This window comes from Canis lupus, chromosome X (assembly GCF_003254725.2).
Source record: "Canis lupus dingo isolate Sandy chromosome X, ASM325472v2, whole genome shotgun sequence".
Classification (NCBI taxonomy): Eukaryota; Metazoa; Chordata; class Mammalia; order Carnivora; family Canidae; genus Canis; species Canis lupus.
Genome location: NC_064281.1, coordinates 15261868 through 15280144, shown reverse-complemented (window position 1 = coordinate 15280144; position 18277 = coordinate 15261868). Strand labels below are relative to the sequence as shown.

Genomic DNA, 18277 nt, shown 5'->3' with positions numbered 1-18277 from the left:
CTGCTTCTCCCTCTGCCTGTGTCCCCCCTCTGTGTGTACGTGTCTCTCATGATTAAAAAACAAAAACAAAAGGCATCCTGAGTTCTTTGGAAAAACTCAGGAGAGCAAAGCTTCCTAACCTCTCCAGTAATTAAAAAATGAAACAGTTGTGGAAATTACATGAGGGAAAAAAACATTTTTGTATGAAACTAAAATTTAAGGAGTATTTCATTTGTTCTCAAAGTGAAGTCCCAGCTGAGTAGCATCAACATAAACCACTGCTCCATTGGAAATGCAAATTCCCAGACTCCATCCCAAGCCTCTCGAATAAGAAGCTCTAGGGATGGGGACCTGCAGTCTTTCCTTTAAAAAGCTCTCCAGGTGACACAGGTGCCAAGTTTGAGATCACTGGTATACATTTTAACAAAGGTCAATTCCACCAGGTGGCACTCTTTCACAAGTTAGAAAAATACATTTTTTCCTGTAATTGCTGGATAATTCCACCAGGTGGCACCCTCACAAGAGAAATTAAAAACATACCGGTTCTGTAATTGCAGGAAAATTCCACCAGAGGGCACCCTAACAAGTAGCAGAAAGAAACCACAGCCGTTTTTTGCAATTACATACTTTTGCAACGCCATACTAGGTGGCGTTCTAACTAGAGTAATAGGAAAAACATGTGCTCTGCAATTACATGATAATTCCACTGGGTGGCACCCTAACCTGAATAGAGCTTCCCCCCTCCCCCCGCACTAACTGCAAGCGAGTTAAGACACCTTTTTTTTTTTTTTTGAAAGACTTGATTTAGAACCTCTTCCCAATGGAAAGAAATCCGAAGAGGATTTTCAATTTTATAATACTGCCGTCACTTTTCTAATGTAGGACTTTCCTAAGAGCAAAATGGTGTAACTCAAACTTTTCTGGAAGGCAGGGGACACTGCTTTACACCATTTCAGCTTAGAAAAGATTTCATATGAACGTTCTTTTCCATAGCAAGGGAAACTTGTACTAGGAAAGACAGATTATGCAAGTGCAAGATAATTCCACTGGGTGGCATTCTAACCTGAGTAATAGGAAAACATCTGATTTGGAATTACTTCAAAATCCCATTGGGTGGCACTCTAATCTGGGAAATATGAAAAATTTCTCTGATCTGCAATTGTATGATAAATCCACGGGGTGGCACTGTAAATAACTAGCTAACTAGCCAACTACCTAATTAGCTATCTGAATGAATGGATGGATGGCTAAACAGATAAACGAATGAATACATAGATAAACGAAAGAATGAATGAATGAATACAGAAACAAACGCGCTGCAATCGCATTATAAGTCCAATGGGCGGCACTGAAAACAAACAAGCTGCAATCGCATTATAAGTCTACCGGGCGGCACTATAACAAACAAACAAACGAGCTGCAATCGCATTATAAGTCTACTGGGCGGCACTGAAAACAAAGAAATGAACGAGCTGCAATTGCATTATAAGTACACTGGGAGGCACTAAAACAAATAACAAACGCACTGCAATCACATTATAAGTCCACTGGGCGGCACTAAAAACAAACAAACAAATAAATAAATAAATGAACGAGCTGCAATTGCACTATAAGTCCACTGGACGGCGGTATAACAAACAAACAAATAAATAAATAAACGAATGAGCTGCAACTGCATTATAAGTCCACTGGGCGGCGGTATAACAAACAAATAAATAAATAAATAAACGAACGAGCTGCAATTGCACTATAAGTCCACTGGACGGCGGTATAACAAACAAACAAATAAATAAACGAATGAGCTGCAACTGCATTATAAGTCCACTGGGCGGCGGTATAACAAACAAATAAATAAACGAATGAGCTGCAATCACATTATAAGTCTACTGGGCGGCAGTATAACAAAAGAACAAATAAACAAACGAGCTGCAATTCCATTATAAGTCCACTGGGCGGCACTGAAAACAATCAAATAAATAAATAAATAAACGAACGAGCTGCAATTGCACTACAAATCCACTGGGCGGCACTATTCTAAGCAAATAAATAAATGGTGCCGCAATTACATAAAATTTCCACAGAATGGCGCTCCAACACAAGAAATAGGAAAACGCAATTGTGCAATGATAGGAAATTCCACACGATGGCACTCTAACACAAGAAATGAAGAAAAGTGGGAGCTGCAGTTTCAATAAACTTCCACCAGATGTCGCTCTAACATAACAAATAAAAATGTACCGGGCATGCCAGCATCTTAGACTTCCATTACGGGGCACTCTAACATAAGAAATAGAGAAAGTTTTGCCGGTGTTGGGAAAAGTGGCATTTAAGTAAACTTTTCACAAAATATGTGGTGATAAACTTACAGAGTTTATTTACTCATTACTCAAAATGTGAATTAAAATTTGGTATATACACTTTCAGTGCTTTGAGCACATGTTAATTACAGTGTTTGTTTTCTGCATTTAAAAAAATTATTTATTTATTCATGAGAGACAGAGAGACAGAGAGAGAGACAGAGAGAGAGAGAGAGAGAGAGAGACAGAGACAGAAGCAGGCTCCATGCAGGGAGCCCGATGTGGAACTTGATTCTGGGACCCCAGGATCATGCCCTGGGCCGAAGGCAGACGCCCCATCGCTGAGCCATTCAGGGGTCCTGTTCTTTGCATTTTAATGACTTGCTTGTAGTCTTCCTACTGTGAGTGGGTCTCCGGGGCAGAGACCAAATATCGAAATGTTCTACCTCCGCACCTGCTACTCCAGTTACTGAACCATAATAGGCATTCAATAAGTACTTATGAAATAAGTGAAGGAAAGAATGTATAAAGTGTGAGAGGCCTGTGAAGGTCAAATACATGGAGGGATGAAAATATAAGTAGAATAAAATCTGATGTCTTTGGACTCTTCCCAGGGCTTCGGTACCCTGTAGTGGGATAGGTCAGGTGAAATGCAGAGGAAAATGTGATTGAGACTGAACACCGACATTCGTTGGTCTAAATGCCTTCCACATTTGAGGGGGGAAATCAGTTAGTTAACAGATTCTTGTAAAAACTAGCAAAGTTTATTTAAAAGGATGAAGTTGGGGGATCCCTGGGTGGCACGGCGGTTTAGCGTCTGCCTTCGGCCCAGGGCGCGATCCTGGGGACCCGGGATCGAGTCCCATGTCAGGCTCCCGGTGCATGGAGCCTGCTTCTCCCTCCGCCTGTGTCTCTGCCTCTCTCTCTCTCTCTGTGTGTGACTATCATAAATAAATTTTAAAAAATTAAAAAAATTTAAAAGGATGAAGTTGGGGACACCAAAGTGGTTCAGCGGTTGAGCGCCCGCCTTCGGCCCAGGGCATTATCCTGGGGTCCAGGGATCGAGTCCCACATCGGGGTCCCCGCGTGGAGTCTGCTTCTCCCTCTGCCTCCCTCTCCCTCTCATGAATAAATAAATCTTTAAAAAAAAAAAAAGCTGAAGTTGAGTGAGAATATGAGGTTTGATTGTGTTTTCCATAGCCGTCAACTGTTTCAGTCCTGTAATTGTTCTGGAACTTGGTTTTTGAATTGAATGTTGGCATCAGTCCCCCAGAGTGGCCTGGGAAGGCAGCCCGTTGGGATCCCCTGAGGACTCCTTCCCCGGGGGCCTCGTGCTGCGTCCGGGCGAAGCTGGAGCAGCAGCCGTGGCGGGAGGAGGGGAGGAGGTCGGGGCGTCGCAAGCTGCAGACCAGACGCAGAGGCCGGAGCTCACCCCGGTGGGCGTGGACGCGGGAAGAAGGCAGCTCGGCCCCCTGGCCTCCTGTGTCCCTTGGGTCCTCCGGGCTGCCGCCACCTGTGTGCCTCCCGTCCCCCACGGAGCCCCCTGCACACCCTCGGGGCTCCTGCCCCTCAGCACCGGGCTGCTTGCAGGCTGCAAGTCCCAGCCCTCCGGCCGCCTGAGTCCCGGGGCGCCGGGCTCCGTCCCCGCCCTCTGCTTGCTCTTGGGAAGGGAATCTCTACCTTACCCTGAGCCCAAACCCCAGAGTCTCAAACGTCAGCCTCCAGCGAGGGCTTTGCTCAAGGGAGGGCGCGAGGCCTGCACCCCGTGCTGCTTGCGCGGCTGGGCGCTCCGGGCGCCCCTTGGCTCCGACTCCCGGGGAAGTTGCAAAATGCCCTACTTCCCGGCTGGCAGCCTGTTTAAAAATAAAAATGGGTTTACGAGGCCCTGGCATCCCTGCCGTGTGTCATTAGTCAGCGTTCGTTCCCTGGAGCGGCAGCCTCAGCCCGGGCAGCCCCAAGCGCCCCCCAGGCCCGCGCTCCCGGCTGCCTCGACTTACCCCAGGCGCGTGTCCCACCCGGACAGCCGTGGAGACGAGCGGCAGACCCCCTGCTGGCCTCCTGCTCCGGGCCCTGAGGTGCCCGGCCTTGTCCCCGCTGGCGTCCCGCCGAGAGCCCCCCTTCACTCCCTTTGTCTGCTGCGCTTCGGGCCGCTCTCTTGTGCTCATCTAATCATCCGCTCCGGGCGGGTGTCCAGGTGACAGAAATGTGCCCAAGTTTTCGTGTGCCCCCGCCACTGGAGTGGGGGTCCCCCGGGGATGGCCTCTCCACATCGCGTCCCCGGCCGGGTCGGCAGACACAGCACAAGCTCAGGGACGCGTCTCGCCCGTCGCCGGGTCCAACCCCCGGGGCCTTTGTCGCCGCCGCCCCGATGCACACGGTGGAAGCGCAGCTCAGTGACCCAAGCCGGCGCTGCTGGCGACGTCTTCGACCGTAAACATTTCAGGGTGTTCTGTTCATCTCATGTCCTCTGTCCAGCGTGAGGACAGATGGGAAACAAGTGACCCGTCAGGCTGGCATGACTTCAGCTTGCCAAGCTCCTAGAAACCGACCAGGCGAGGTCTGGGAACCTCTTATGGACTCTTCTTTTACACACCCGAGGAGGGGACCTCTCCTGGAACAAATGCTACTTTCAGTTATGTGCTGAGCATGACAGTGATTTCTTCAAGGTGAAAGAAAAAAAAATCATGCACCTATGACAGATTTTGACAGATTTTGAATATTCTTACTGACAGATTTTGAATAATCTTACTTTATTTCCTGGCCATGAACTGCTATCAGTGGTTTACGATTTTTCCGATCTCTTAGACCGCTGATTCTCAACTGGGAGTGATTTTTGCTCCCGAGGGACACTTGGCAGCATCTAGACATATCTTTGATTGTCCCAGCTCGAGGGGGAAGGCATTGCTGGCGTCTGGTACATAGGTACCAGGAATGCGCAGGATGGCCCCTCCGCAAAGAAAGTTCCATTCCAAAATATCAGTAGTGCTGAGACTGAGAAACACTCTCTTAGCCTATGTAAACGAACAGTGCATCACCTTAAAGGTAAGAAAATACACGTTATCTAGAGAAAGGTTGGAAAATATAGATAAACCCAGAGACATGAAACTGCTGACAAGTGTTAACCCTTCGGTGTGTTAGCTTTCTATATATTTTTTCTATGCATGTATATTGTTAGTAGTGACAACGGTATATACCAAAGATAATGTTTTGCAATGCTTTAAAAAAATTTTTTTTTGCTTTTTTGTTTTATTTTGTTTTGCAATGCTTTTTAATTTAATTGTGCCTTATGAACCATGCCCCTGTCCTTAAGCAATATTCCACAACATTGGTTTTAATGATGGCGTAGGGTTTTGAGTGGATGTACCATTATTGATCTAATCATTTTCCCCACTGTTGGACATTTATATTTACATTTTCTAATTTTATCTATTATTCGCAATGCTTTGATGAGAAATCTACATTCCGGTATCTAAGTTTTGGGCACAACTATGATTATTTTTGTAAGATGTATTCTTAGAAGCTGAACTGCTGGATCAAAAGTTACATTTCAAGGCTTTAATGTCTACTTTTTAAAAACTAGTAACTAGATGGTGAGCTTGCTGTAGGTGGAAATACATTTTATGCCCCTGGTGTGGCTCATTATACCTAGCTGTCCTGCATGGGACTTGCTCAGAAGTAGATCTGAGAGTAAGATTCGAGTGCAAGTCAGTTATCTGGAAGGAGCACGGGTTAAGGAGTGAGGACCTGAGACAGGGAAGGGAAAGAAGCCTGGGTGGATACCTGGAGCTCCACCCCACTGAGGAGCTCTAGGAGGACATGGGGAGCATACCTCAGAGTTGTGCTCAGAGGAGCCAGGGTATTAACACTCCTACTCCCATTCATTGCGGCCAACGGCTGCTCCCAGGCCAATCTCTGTTGCCCTGGCCTTCCTTGCACACAGGTGACGTGAAAGCCCCTGGCTGGGGGCACCTGGGTGGCTCAGAGGTTGAGTGTCTGCCTTTGGCTCAGGACATGATCCCAGGATCCCAGGATCGAGTCCCATATCAGGCTCCTCACAGGGAGCCTGCTTCTCCCTCTGCCTGTGTCTCTGCCTCTCTCTGTGTGTTTCTCGAGAATGAATAAATGAAATCTTTTAAAAAGAAAAGAAAAGAAAGCCCTTGGCTGGAGGGGAATGGGTGCTTGCAGGGGGAGGCCAGCCGTGAGCATGGGGGTGATTAGGGCCAAGAGTACTGCTGTCGGTGCACAGACAGTGACAGCGGCAGCGACACTGGACCCATAGTAAACAGATGGTAGCTGCCTACTCCGATTTTTTCAAATAAACTAATGACACTTTGCATCTTTTTTCCTTAGAGGATGAAGAAATCTTACCGTTTTAGAACAGGAGGTGAGCTGGGACATGACCTCAGTCAAGCTTCCGGCTTCACAAATGAGGAAACAGATCCAAGAACCGAAAAAGACTGTCAAAGCAAGGCTTCTTCACCTCACCTGAGATGAAGGACTCCCTGTGTTAGGGGTGGAATGATGGGTCTGATCATTCAGGTAATTGACACGTAACGACGCGTTCAGTACTGGCCCTTGGGATGCATTGCCTGTGCCCCCAAGCAGTCCAAACGCCTTTCCATCTCAGAGATTCGAACTTGCTGTTTCCATCTGCAGAGAGTGGTCTCCCCTAGATCTTTGCATGGATACCTCCCTCTGATCATTCATGTCTTGGCTCCAATGTCACTCCCTCGTTGAGGTCACACTGACCTATGATTAACTAAACTGCTACGTTTAGGGAGTTGTCATCCAATGGTCAAAAGGCACAGACATTCAGAGACTGTATGGACATCAAACATGAATAAAGAGGGGATGCCTGGGTGGCTCAGCGGTTGAGCATCTGCCTTTGGCCCAGGGCGAGACCCTGGGGTCTCGGGATCGAGTCTCACATCAGGCTCCCTGCATGGAGCCTGCTTTTCCCTTTGCCTATGTCTCTGTTTCTCTGTGTGTATGTGTCTCTCATGCATGAATAAATAAAATCTTAAAAAAAATTGAATAGGGAAGCCCAGGAGGCTCAGCGGTTTAGTGCTGCCTTCTGCCCAGGGCCTGATCCTGGAGACACGGGTTCAAGTCCCACGTCAGGCTCCCTGCATGGAGCCTGCTTCTCCCTCTGCCTGTGTCTCTGCCTCTCTCTCTCTCTGTGTGTCTCTCATGAATAAATAAATTTTAAAAATCTAAAAACATATCATGAATAAAGTGTTATAAAATGTACAGGAAATGGGCAGATGGTTTGTGTGGAAGAAAATGAAAAAGGAGAGTCCCAGTAGATGGGTGTTCAGCAAAAGCAGGTCTGAGAACAATCTGAATCATCTGGGTGCTGCCTACCCTCTGTTTCCACTCTCTAAAGTTCGGTCTACATCTCCTCTACCTTTCTCCATCCTGTGACCCAGGAGGTTGACCTGCATGAGTTGCATCCACAGACCCCCTTGCTCTCTGGCTTCCTACTGGGTCCAACCAGTGGGCGACACCAGCGAGAGACGGGAGCTGAATGGGCTCAGTGTAAGTATCACCTGTGGAATTCCTTCCTGTGGAATCCAGTGGTGCTTGCCCAATCCCTTATGAATAAACCCTTCATTAAACTTGTCTTGACTTACCCAGTTTATAGATGTTCCATTTGTGTCTTGCTGGAATCTTGACCGATACAATGATTTACTATATTTAAGACTCAGATATTCGACTCAGCACCTGTTTATTTTAGAGGCTTTTATAGTTATTTGAAATGACGTTATAAAAGCCTACTGTTTGGTTCTCTTCTTCCTTTCTTGAAGGTCATGTTTTCTCTACCCTTCTTCAACTTCATGACCATTAAAAAACTCCACCCAGGGGCACCTGGGTGGCTCAGTCAGTTAGGCATCCAATTCTTGGTTTTGGCTCAGGTCAGTCTCAGGGTTGTGAGACTGAGCCTTGTGTCGGGTTCCTCGCTCAGTGTGGAGTCTGCTTCAGATTCTTTCCCCCTCCCTTTCCCTCCTGCTCTCCACCCCCTTATCCCCCGCTCACACTCTCTAAAATAAATAAATTTTAAAAATAAAATCTTGAAAAACTCCCCCCAGGTTGGTTTCTTGAATGTGGCTCCTGAGTCCAGGGGGTCTAGCATCAAGCTTGCCTATCACAACACCTTCATGCCCTCTGCTCTGTAGGCCACAAAGAATGAGAATCATTCAAGTTTTCTAAATGACAGGAGGCAGACATGGGAGATTGTTTGCTAATCTTCAGAGAAATTGAAGTTGTAAAACACCAGTAGCTCTTAATTATTTTTTTTTAAGATTTTGTTTATTCATGAGAGAGACACAGAGAGAGAGAGAGAGAGAGAGAGAGAGAGAGAGAGGCAGGCAGAGACACAGGCAGAGGGAGAAGCAGGCCCCATGCAGGGAGCCTGATGTGGGACTCGATCCCAGGTCTCCAGGATCACGCCCTGGAGGCAGCGCTAAACCGCTGAGCCCAGTAGCTCTTAATTAAAAAAAACAAAAAAACAAAAAAACTAACAACCCACCTAGCAATGACCTTTAGGTAAAAGCCTGTGAAAGAGCCTCTTTAGGTGAGAGGCTGTCAGGTATAGGGAGGGGGTCTTTATGGCACCATAGGATTCTCTCCTGCCAGCCTTTCTCCTTTATTCCTGTCTACCCACAAGAATGGTCATTTTTGATGGAACATGGTATTTTAATTCATGCAAAGTAGGCTTTGAGAGATAGTCAATATTAGAAAAATAAAAGGTCAATTTGGCTTATGGAAGCTCCATTCTGAGAAACATGAAAGCCGGGATCCCTGGGTGGCTCAGGTCCATTTGGTGTCTCCCTTTGGCTCAGGTCATGATTGTAGGGTCCTGGGGTCGAGCCCCGCATCGGGCTCCCTGCTCAGTGGAGAGTCTGCCTCTCCCTCTGCCTCTCGCCCTGCTCATGCTTGTGCTCATTCTCTCTGAAATAAATAAATTTGATTTAAAAAAAGAAATATGAAAGCCTTCCTTCCATGACCTACCACCACAGGGCAAGTTGGAGTGGGCAGGAGTTTCTGGGCCCTGAGGATCTGATGGTGCTTCTCCAGACGGCTCTGGTAACCTCATATGTGTAGGGTTCATAATTGCTCCTCCACAATGAGCACACTGAGGGTTATGTGTTCTTAATGTACCTTGCAGCTCAAGAAATTATTTTATTCATTCAATGAACATTTATTGGTCGCTTACAATATGCTAGACACTAGTGACAGAACAGTGAACATGACGCAGGCTCTGTCTTTGACAAGATGCTCACAGTTTGGTGGACAGACAAGCATAAGTAAATAATTACTCAGAGGTACAAGGGAGTGAGTTTCGTCTGAGGCACTTGGGGGAAGGCTTGCTGAGGAAGTGGTAATTGTGCCAGGTATTGAAGAAGCCATATGTATTCACCAGGTAGGAAGGAGGGATAAGACTTCCTAGAAGAAGGTCCGGCATGTGCAAAGGCACACTGAGGGTTGACAAGGCATGGAGGGTTCAAAGTATAGCCCTCTGTAGTTGCAGGGTAGGAGTCACAGGTGGGGGAGTAGGGGCACAGTAGGATAACCCCTAATTAATGAAAAATATGTTTTGAAACTTCCAGAAGAGAAGTTCCCTTATTTTAGGAGGGACATGTTTTTCTTGTTAATGTCAAATTTTATTACAATGAAATGGATCTTTTTTAAATGCACATATCTATTTTATTGTTTTTTTAAGATTTTATTTCTTTATTCATGAGAGACACAGAGAGAGAGAGAGAGAGAGTCAGAGACACAGGCAGATGGGGAAGCAGGCTCCATGCAGGGAGCCCGACATGGGACTTGATCCCCGGACTCCAGGATCATACCCCAGGCCGAAGGCAGGTGCTAAACCACTGAGCCACCCAGGGATCCCCTATTTTATTGTTTTTTAAGAATTTATTTACTCATTAGAGATACAGAGAGAAGCAGAGACATAGGCAGAGGGTGAAGCAGACTCCCTGTGGGCAGCCTGAGGCAGGACTCGATCCCAGGACCCTGGGATCATGACCTGAGCCAAAGGCAGATGCTCAACCACTGAGCCACCCAGGTGCCCCGCACATATCCATTTTAATATAAAATAGGAATTTAAAAAATCCTAGAAGCTGGGGAATCCAAGTGTGTAACCCATTTCAAGCTGATTTTTGCATATGTGTGAGATGGAAGTTCAGTTTCTTTCTTTTGCATGTGCTTGTCCATTTTTCCCAACATTCTTTATTGAAGAGACTATCCTTTCCCCAAGGTGTTTTCTTGACTCCTTTGTCATAAAATAATTGTGATTTCTTTTTTGAGATAACTTATAGTAAAGTGCACAAATCTTCAAAGTACAGCTCAGCGAATCTGTACATTTATATACACCTGTGGAACTACCACTGAAATCAAGATCTAAGAAGTTTTTAGCATCCCTGAAGGCTCCTTCATGCCCCTTTCCAGTCAATACCACCCTCCCAGAAGTAACCACTCTTCTGATTTCTGTTATTGCATGCCATATAAATGCAATCATATAGTCTGTGTTCTTATGTGGCTTCTTTCCTTTTGTTCAGTATCTATGAGATTGGCCCATGTTGTTGAATGACCTCTGCTTCTAACTTTGATTTGACCTGGATTGAAATTAAAATCATGTCAGGCTTGTATTAACTTGGTTACTTATCTGGAAAATGAGATACATGACAAGTATGTCTCAGGACTTGGGGGATAATCAAATTTATATGTAGCTGTATCCATTTTAGTTTTGTGATTTGACAAATAATAGATAATAAATATTGGAAATATTACAGTAGCAGAAGCAAACCCTGCTGTGCTTCCATCAACAGAAAGCAAATGTTATCTTGGGAAAGCCTTTCCATTAAGTTACTGGGCACAAGTTTTGTTGACCATGTTGCCCCTTTTACTGAGAGAAAAGGTTTACATTTCCCCACTCAGAGTGCCATCAATCCAAATGGAGACTATCACTAATGCTCAGTCAGCTCATGAGAAAGACATTATTTTCCACAGATCTCTGTGATCTGTGTGGTTTGGATCTGCTGAAAGGATAGACTCCCCAAAGCCCCATTCATGCATCCGAGCCTGCCCCACCAAGTCTTGGGAAGGCCAAACTCCATGTTAGTGATGCTCTTGGTTTCTGTCATTTGGACCTCCTCTCCAGCTGGAGGAGGAAGGATCCTCAGCTGCCAAAAAGAGTTCCATCCTGGCCACACATCTAAGACATCAAGAAGCTTAAGCAGCTCCAGAAGGAATCTGTAATTAATTATGTTTCACAAATGGCCTTTAGTGTGGAACAGGCTTTTTTTCAGGTCCTGGGTGAGGCACAATGTGTGACTTTGGCAGGTTTACCTAAGTTAGCATCCACAGGGGGAGTGGGGAACACCAATGTCATTTGGAAGAACCCCACTCTTTGCAGGAGAGGAGAGCATCACCAGCCAGGACATTTGGCAGTATTGTCACACCCTCCTGGGCACAATCAGCTCCATCTTTTAGTCATCCACAGTGAGGAAAATTTGGCTGCCTATTGAAAGGAATGGAATTAATGATTTTCTTGTGCTCTGTTGAGCTGGGCTAGACTTCTTACATTTCTGTTACACCACAGAGTAGCATCTTCCCTTAATAAATCACAATCCCTATTCTGTAGTCTGGGAGCTAAAAGTGGCCATTGCTGCAGGGAGGACTGACCCTGTGGATAGGTGGGTAGCCATCTACAAATATGGGGGAGGGGTGAAGTGCCTAGACTCGAGTCAGCCTGCCTGGGTTTAACTGTCTCCACCAGTTACTGGCTGCTTGACTTCAGGCAAGTAGTTAATAACCTCTCTAGGCTTTGGTCCCCCATTTGTAAAATGGGGATTATTTTACCTAAGTCATAGAGTTGTTGTGAGAAAAAAATAAAATGATCATTATAACACGCTTAGGCTATCCTATATTTCAACACATTTTATTTAATGTAGGAGGAATGACTCTGAGTCCAAACATTCAAATATAAAAACATCATTTTATTATTTCTTTGAACTTAAGTTCAACTTTGGATATCCATGGGATGGGGGAAATTTGAAGTCTATTGAGTCATTTTTTTAAGATTTATTAAATTTTTTTTAGAAAGAGACAGTATGAGTAGGGGGAGAGGCAGAGGGAGAAGGAGAAAGAGAGTCTTCAAGCAGACTCCCCACTGACCACAGAACCCGATGTGGGGCTCAATTACATGACCTTGAGATCATGGCCTGAGCCAAAATCAAGTTGATTAAGCCACCCAGGTGCCCCATTTTTGAGTCTTCTCTATGCTAGAGCTGTGCAGTTGTTTTATAGTCATTGCCCATGTTCCTCATAATGGAGAGGGTCCTGGTTTCCTTTTAAGTCCAGCAGTTCTGCTGCTTCTAAGATATACCTGGGTCATAGGACTTGGGCAAAATCTCCCTGCCCCTGGGACCCAGTGTCCCTGAGTGTGCCACAAGGCCTTGCCCTCCAAAGTCTTGCCATCTTTATGAGGCATCAACAAAACAGCAGGGATCATGAAGCTACAAGATTCTCCTCCCTCAGGGTTTCATAAGAGAACATTCTAAGGTATTCTATGGAAATTACAAGTATTCCCAGCAGACCAAGTCCTTCTATTGAGTTGATAGAATATGCTAACTAAATAGGAGAAAGGATATTTTGCCTGTGTGATGATAAAATTAAGGAATTAATAAATCTGTTAAAAATTGTAATTCTGGGGATCCCTGGGTGGCCCAGCGGTTTGGCGCCTGCCTTTGGCCCAGGGCGTGATCCTGGAGACCTGGGATCGAATCCCACATCAGGCTCCCGGTGCATGGAGCCTGTTTCTCCCTCTGCCTGTGTCTCTGCCTCTCTCTCTCTCTCTGTGACTATCATAAATAAATAAAAATTTAAAAAAAATTGTAATTCTGTCATTTTCTTCTATCTACAGTGCCCAAGATGACTATGGTTCCATGTGATGTGCATAACAGAAGATATAACTCGATTTTATCTGAAAGCAATTTTTTCTTGAATGTTCTAGATTTTTTAAAGATTTTTTTAAATTGAGAGAAGCCTGGGTGGCTCAGCAGTTGAGTGTCTGCCTTTGGCTCAGGACGTGATCCCAGGGTCCCAGGATTGAGTCCCACGTCGGGCTCCCTGCAAGGAGCCTGCTTCTCCCTCTACCTATGTCTCTGCCTCTCTCTCTGTGTCTCTCATGAATAAATAAATACAATCTTAAAAAAAAAAGATTTTTTTAACTGAGAAAAATTTAATTCCTCCCTAAAAGTTGCAAGAACAATACAACAAATACTTTAATACCATTCACTTAGATTCACATTTTATTAGCATTTTGCCACATTTGCTTTCTGTGTGTGTGTGTGTGTGTGTGTGTGTGTGTGTGTGTGTATAATCTTTAAAGAAACTTTTGAGGGGTACCTAGGTGGCTCAGTTGGTTAAAGTTCTGCCTTTAGGTCAGGTCATGATCCCAGGGTCCTGGGACTGAGACCCATGTCAGGCTTCTTGTTCACAGGGAGCCTACTTCTCCCTCTTCTCCCCACTCGTATTCTCTCTTGCTATCTCTTGCTTGTTTGCTCTCTCTAATAAATAAATAAAATCTTTTAAAAAATAAAATAATTACCATTTGAGAGTAAGTTGTAGACATGATGACTTTTCATTCTGCATACTTCTTGCATGCATTTCTTATGCAGAAGGACACTTTTATGAAACTACAGTATAATTATCAAAGCCAAGAAATTTACAAATGGTAGATACAATATTATTCTTTATATATGGCCTATGTTCAAATCTCACCAATCCTCCCAATAATGTCTTTCATAGTATTTTTTTTTTCCTTTCCAGGATCCGATCCAGGACTATTTGCTGTTATTTATTTGTTGTATTGAAATCAACACTTATGAACACCACTAGAAAAGCATTAGATTAAAAGTCAGAAGCATTGAGTCCAAATGACCTTTTAGCCTCTCTGAAATATAATGGTAATGAAAATGAACATTCACCTTGCCCACCTCCCAAGGTTGTTGCAAGGATCAAATGAGGTACCCTGTTCTTTGTGAATGGCAAAGTACTGTGCGATTATGCAGAACTGTTCCATACATACACTTTAAGGCAGTTTCCTAGGGCTTAAATGCAAAAAATTACTTTCTGAAGGCATGGGAAGGTGTGAGGCAAAGTCCGGAAAGTGGTTGTCAACAACTCAACTTGGTGGAGATCATAGTATGCCACTAAAGTCACTTCAGAGCTTTAGGAGGGTTCATATTCCTCAGATGACTCTTTCTCTCTCTTTCTTTCTCTTATAGAAAATGTCCCTTAAAGCTGTAAGAATCTGTGATCTTAATTCTGTAACCCTTATTTTTTTTTCCTAAAAATTGAGATATAGGTTTCACACAGTAAAATGTGTATCTTAGTACACAGCTTGAATTTTATAGGTATACACCCATGACAGCTTCACCTAGATCACCATTACAGAACATTTTCATTACCCTAAAAGCCTCCCTCATGCCCCTTCTTAGCACCCCTCACTCTCACACTAAGAGAAACTGCTATTCTGACATTTGGTCATAGATCTGTTTATTTGCTCTTAAGCTTCATTTAAGTGGAATCATACAGGATGTGCTTTTTTTGTGTTTGGTGTCTTTCTCAACACTGCTGGCTAGATTCATCCATATTATTGTGTGTAAGGCTAGTTCATTATTTTCTTGATTGCTGTGTAGTATTCCATTTTGCACATATTGCAATATTTATTTTTTACACATTTTACTGTTGATGGATACTTGGGACTATTATGAACAACAACGCCATGAATACTTTTGTGCATGTCTTCTGGGGCACATAAGGACTTGTTAGGGGATCCCTGGGTGGCTCAGCGGTTTGGTGCCTGCCTTCAGCCCAGGGTGTGATCCTGGAGTCCCGGATCGAGTCCCATGTCAGGCTCCCTGCATGGAGCCTGCTTCTCCCTCTGCCTGTGTCTCTGCCTCTCTCTCTGTGTCTATCATGAATAAATAAATAAAATCTTTAAAAAGAAAAAAAAAGGACTTATTAAATACCAGGAATGGAACTGCTCAGTCATAAAGCATACATATATTCAGCTTTTCCAAAGTGGTTGTACCTGTTTACACTCCCACCAACAATGTGTGAGAGTCCTAGTTTTCCACATCTTAACCATCACTTGGTGTGTCAGCCTTCCTTTTAGGCTTTTGCCGTTTTGGCGGGTATGTAGTGATGTCTCATTGGGTTCTATTTGTACGTCTGACTTATTTGAGGTGCACAGTGACTAGGTCACGTCTGCTGTATCAGGGCCAGCATTAGGCAGCTACTTTCACAAGGAAGTGATTGGAAGAGCACAAGGAAGGCTTCTCATCATTATGGATAACTTTGTGTGTGTGTGTGTGTGTGTGTGTGTGTGTGTGTGTGTGTGTGTGTGATAGTGGCATTTCTCCATCTGTGGCCACCTGACACCTTTTGAGCACCCATCTTATGTTTGGAGAACTTCCTACATAGATGCTGACTTTTTAAAGATTGAAATAATAAATCTGCTTTCCCAGTACTTTTTGCAGCTAATTCCCATTGATCAGGGTAAGACTTGGATTTGAAAGCCAGTAATTCATGGGAGCAGACACTATGAGGAACTGCGTTCTGGTGAGGGAGGTACAAAGCTCTCTTTCCTTTGGAGGCAGCAGTGGCTGAGTTTCAGGCATCTGGTCCCCACTGTCAGGTCTGTCTGAGAAGTAGTCTACCCTTGGCTAGAGCAGGCCAGTGATGGTTTGGGCAATGTTCCTGGTTGCCCTGTGTTTGAGCATGACTCTCTGTGCCACACCCTACCCCCACCCCAGGTTCTAGGAGCTTCCTAAATATCTTTTTCAGAAAACTTTCTTTACTTGGAAATAATTTTATGCTTAGAGAAAAGTTCAGTGCACATTTCCTAAGAAAAAGGATATTCTTAAATAACCATAGTGCAATTATCAACATCAGGAAATTTAATGTTGATATAATATTTTTATTTAATTTACCATTTGTTTCATTTTATTTCATTTACCACTTGGGTCAATTTCATTTGATCCAATAATATCTTCTACAGCATTTTTCACCTCTAGTACAGGACCTACTCTAGGGTCAGGCATTGCATTTAGTTTTGTTTAGATTATTTCACTGAGAGATAATTAGACATTTCTAGGTGAATGCCCACACTCGTGTTCTCTTTGCTATATACGTTCCGTGCTTTCATCTCCCATTTTTTTCACTCCATGACACATCATGTCAACTTCTCATTTCAATGAAATTGTCCAAAAATAATTTTTTTTTGAGAGAGAGAGAGATAGAATGAGCACAAGCAGGGTGGAGGGGCAGAGGGAGAAGCAGACTTCCCACTGAGCAGGGAGCCTGACGTGGGGCTCCATCCCAGGACCCTGGGATCGTGACCTGAGCCAAAGGCAGATGCTTCACTGTCTGAGCCACTCAGACGCCCCAAACATAATAAACTTTAAAAAAATTTTTTTTTCATAATAAACTTTAATAGTTGCCTAGAATGTATAATTTCACCAGTCACTGGTTGGTTGATGTTTAAGTTACTTCAATTTAAAGAAAATTATAATCAGCTTAAAGTAGTGGTTACTGAGCCTGAGGGATTCCACCTCTGAGCTCAGGCATTACTGTTTTTTGCACCCCACAATAGCACAGAAGAAATAAAATGCCTCTTGGGCTGATGTCAAAACTCCCAAACTTAGTGACTGCAAATTTCACAGCACCTGGTCTGAGAGGCTGAGTCATCACCTGCAGACACTTGAAGGGACAGCAGGAGGAGTCTAGCCTAACACATGCGTTTTTATAGATGAAGAAATGACTGAGTGACTCACCTGAGGTCATGTGCCTGGTTAAGGTGACAGTCTAGACGGGACCCACGACTCCTATAACGTCTGGGTAGTGGTTTCTGTCTCCCTCACTGCCCAGTTCTGAGTTCTCACAATCCTCGCTATCCAAAGCGTGGATAGGCCTGCAGCTCAGGCCTCTCCGAGGAGCTCGTTAGAAATGCAGATTCTCAGGCTTCACCCCAGCCCCCCTGAACCAGGACCACGAGTCTTGCTGGAGTTTGAGAAACTGTGTTTTAAGTTCGGTGTCGATTTTTGGGTGAACGTCCGTGTCTGCCAGCCCCAGGAGCTGGGGCCTTCAGTGGGCAGGATGAGGTGACTCAGGCGACGTCTCCCTAGAGAACTACGCAGTGTTCAGTGTTTCAACAGAACCCCAAGATACGATTCCAAGTTCTGTGAGAGGTGAGACAGCGCAGACACTGACAGATACTGAAGTCAGCTTACAAAACCCTCTTAAGAAGCAAGCTGGCTATTCTCACCTCTGGGCCATTGCACTTGCTCAGGAACACTCTCCAGACACTCCCCTGGCTTGATTCCGTTTCTTTTTTTAATTTATTTTTATTTTTTTAATTTTTATGTATTTATGATAGTCACACACAGAGAGAGAGAGAGAGAGAGGCAGAGACACAGGCAGAGGGAGAAGCAGGCTCCATGCACCGGGAGCCCCACGTGGGACTCGATCCCGGGTCTCCAGGATCGCGCCCTGGGCCAGAGGCAGGCGCCAAACCGCTGCGCCACCCAGGGATCCCCCGATTCCGTTTCTTTTTTTCTTTTTTTTTTTTTTTCGATTCCGTTTCTGATAGCAGGTCAAACATCACTCTCCCGGCCCGGTCAACCTGGCTTGCTGCTTTGTGTGGTGTCAGAAGCAGCTCCCACAAGACGGCTGCTCCCACCGCTGCCCCCTGAGGTCCGGCCATCACTCTCTTCTTTGCCCGTCCAGCCCGGCGGTACCGGTACCGGCTCCCTGCTGTTACTCATTCTGCTATAGTGCACTCTCCCTGCGATTTCCCTAGACCCTGACCACACCTCTGCAAAGTGTGCCTTCCTTAATCACCTCAATTTCTCCTAACAGAGTGTGGCTTTTGTTTCCAGTCAGGGCCCTGTCGGTGGGAGCTGGGTGGGGAGTGGGTGGGGAGT

General features: G+C 44.9%; 1 long non-coding RNA gene across 2 annotated transcripts; it reads left to right on the top strand.

Annotated features, from left to right (window-relative positions):
• Nucleotides 1-4757: 4757 nt before the first annotated feature.
• Nucleotides 4758-13455, top strand: LOC112655596 (uncharacterized). 2 transcript variants are annotated; one of them, XR_004813055.2, is made up of 3 exons: nucleotides 4758-5318; nucleotides 6627-6815; nucleotides 13210-13455. It is a non-coding gene; the product is annotated as an uncharacterized LOC112655596 (long non-coding RNA). The 2 variants fall into 2 exon arrangements; XR_003133804.2 differs by lacking the exon at nucleotides 4758-5318 and adding an exon at nucleotides 6120-6216.
• Nucleotides 13456-18277: the final 4822 nt, after the last annotated feature.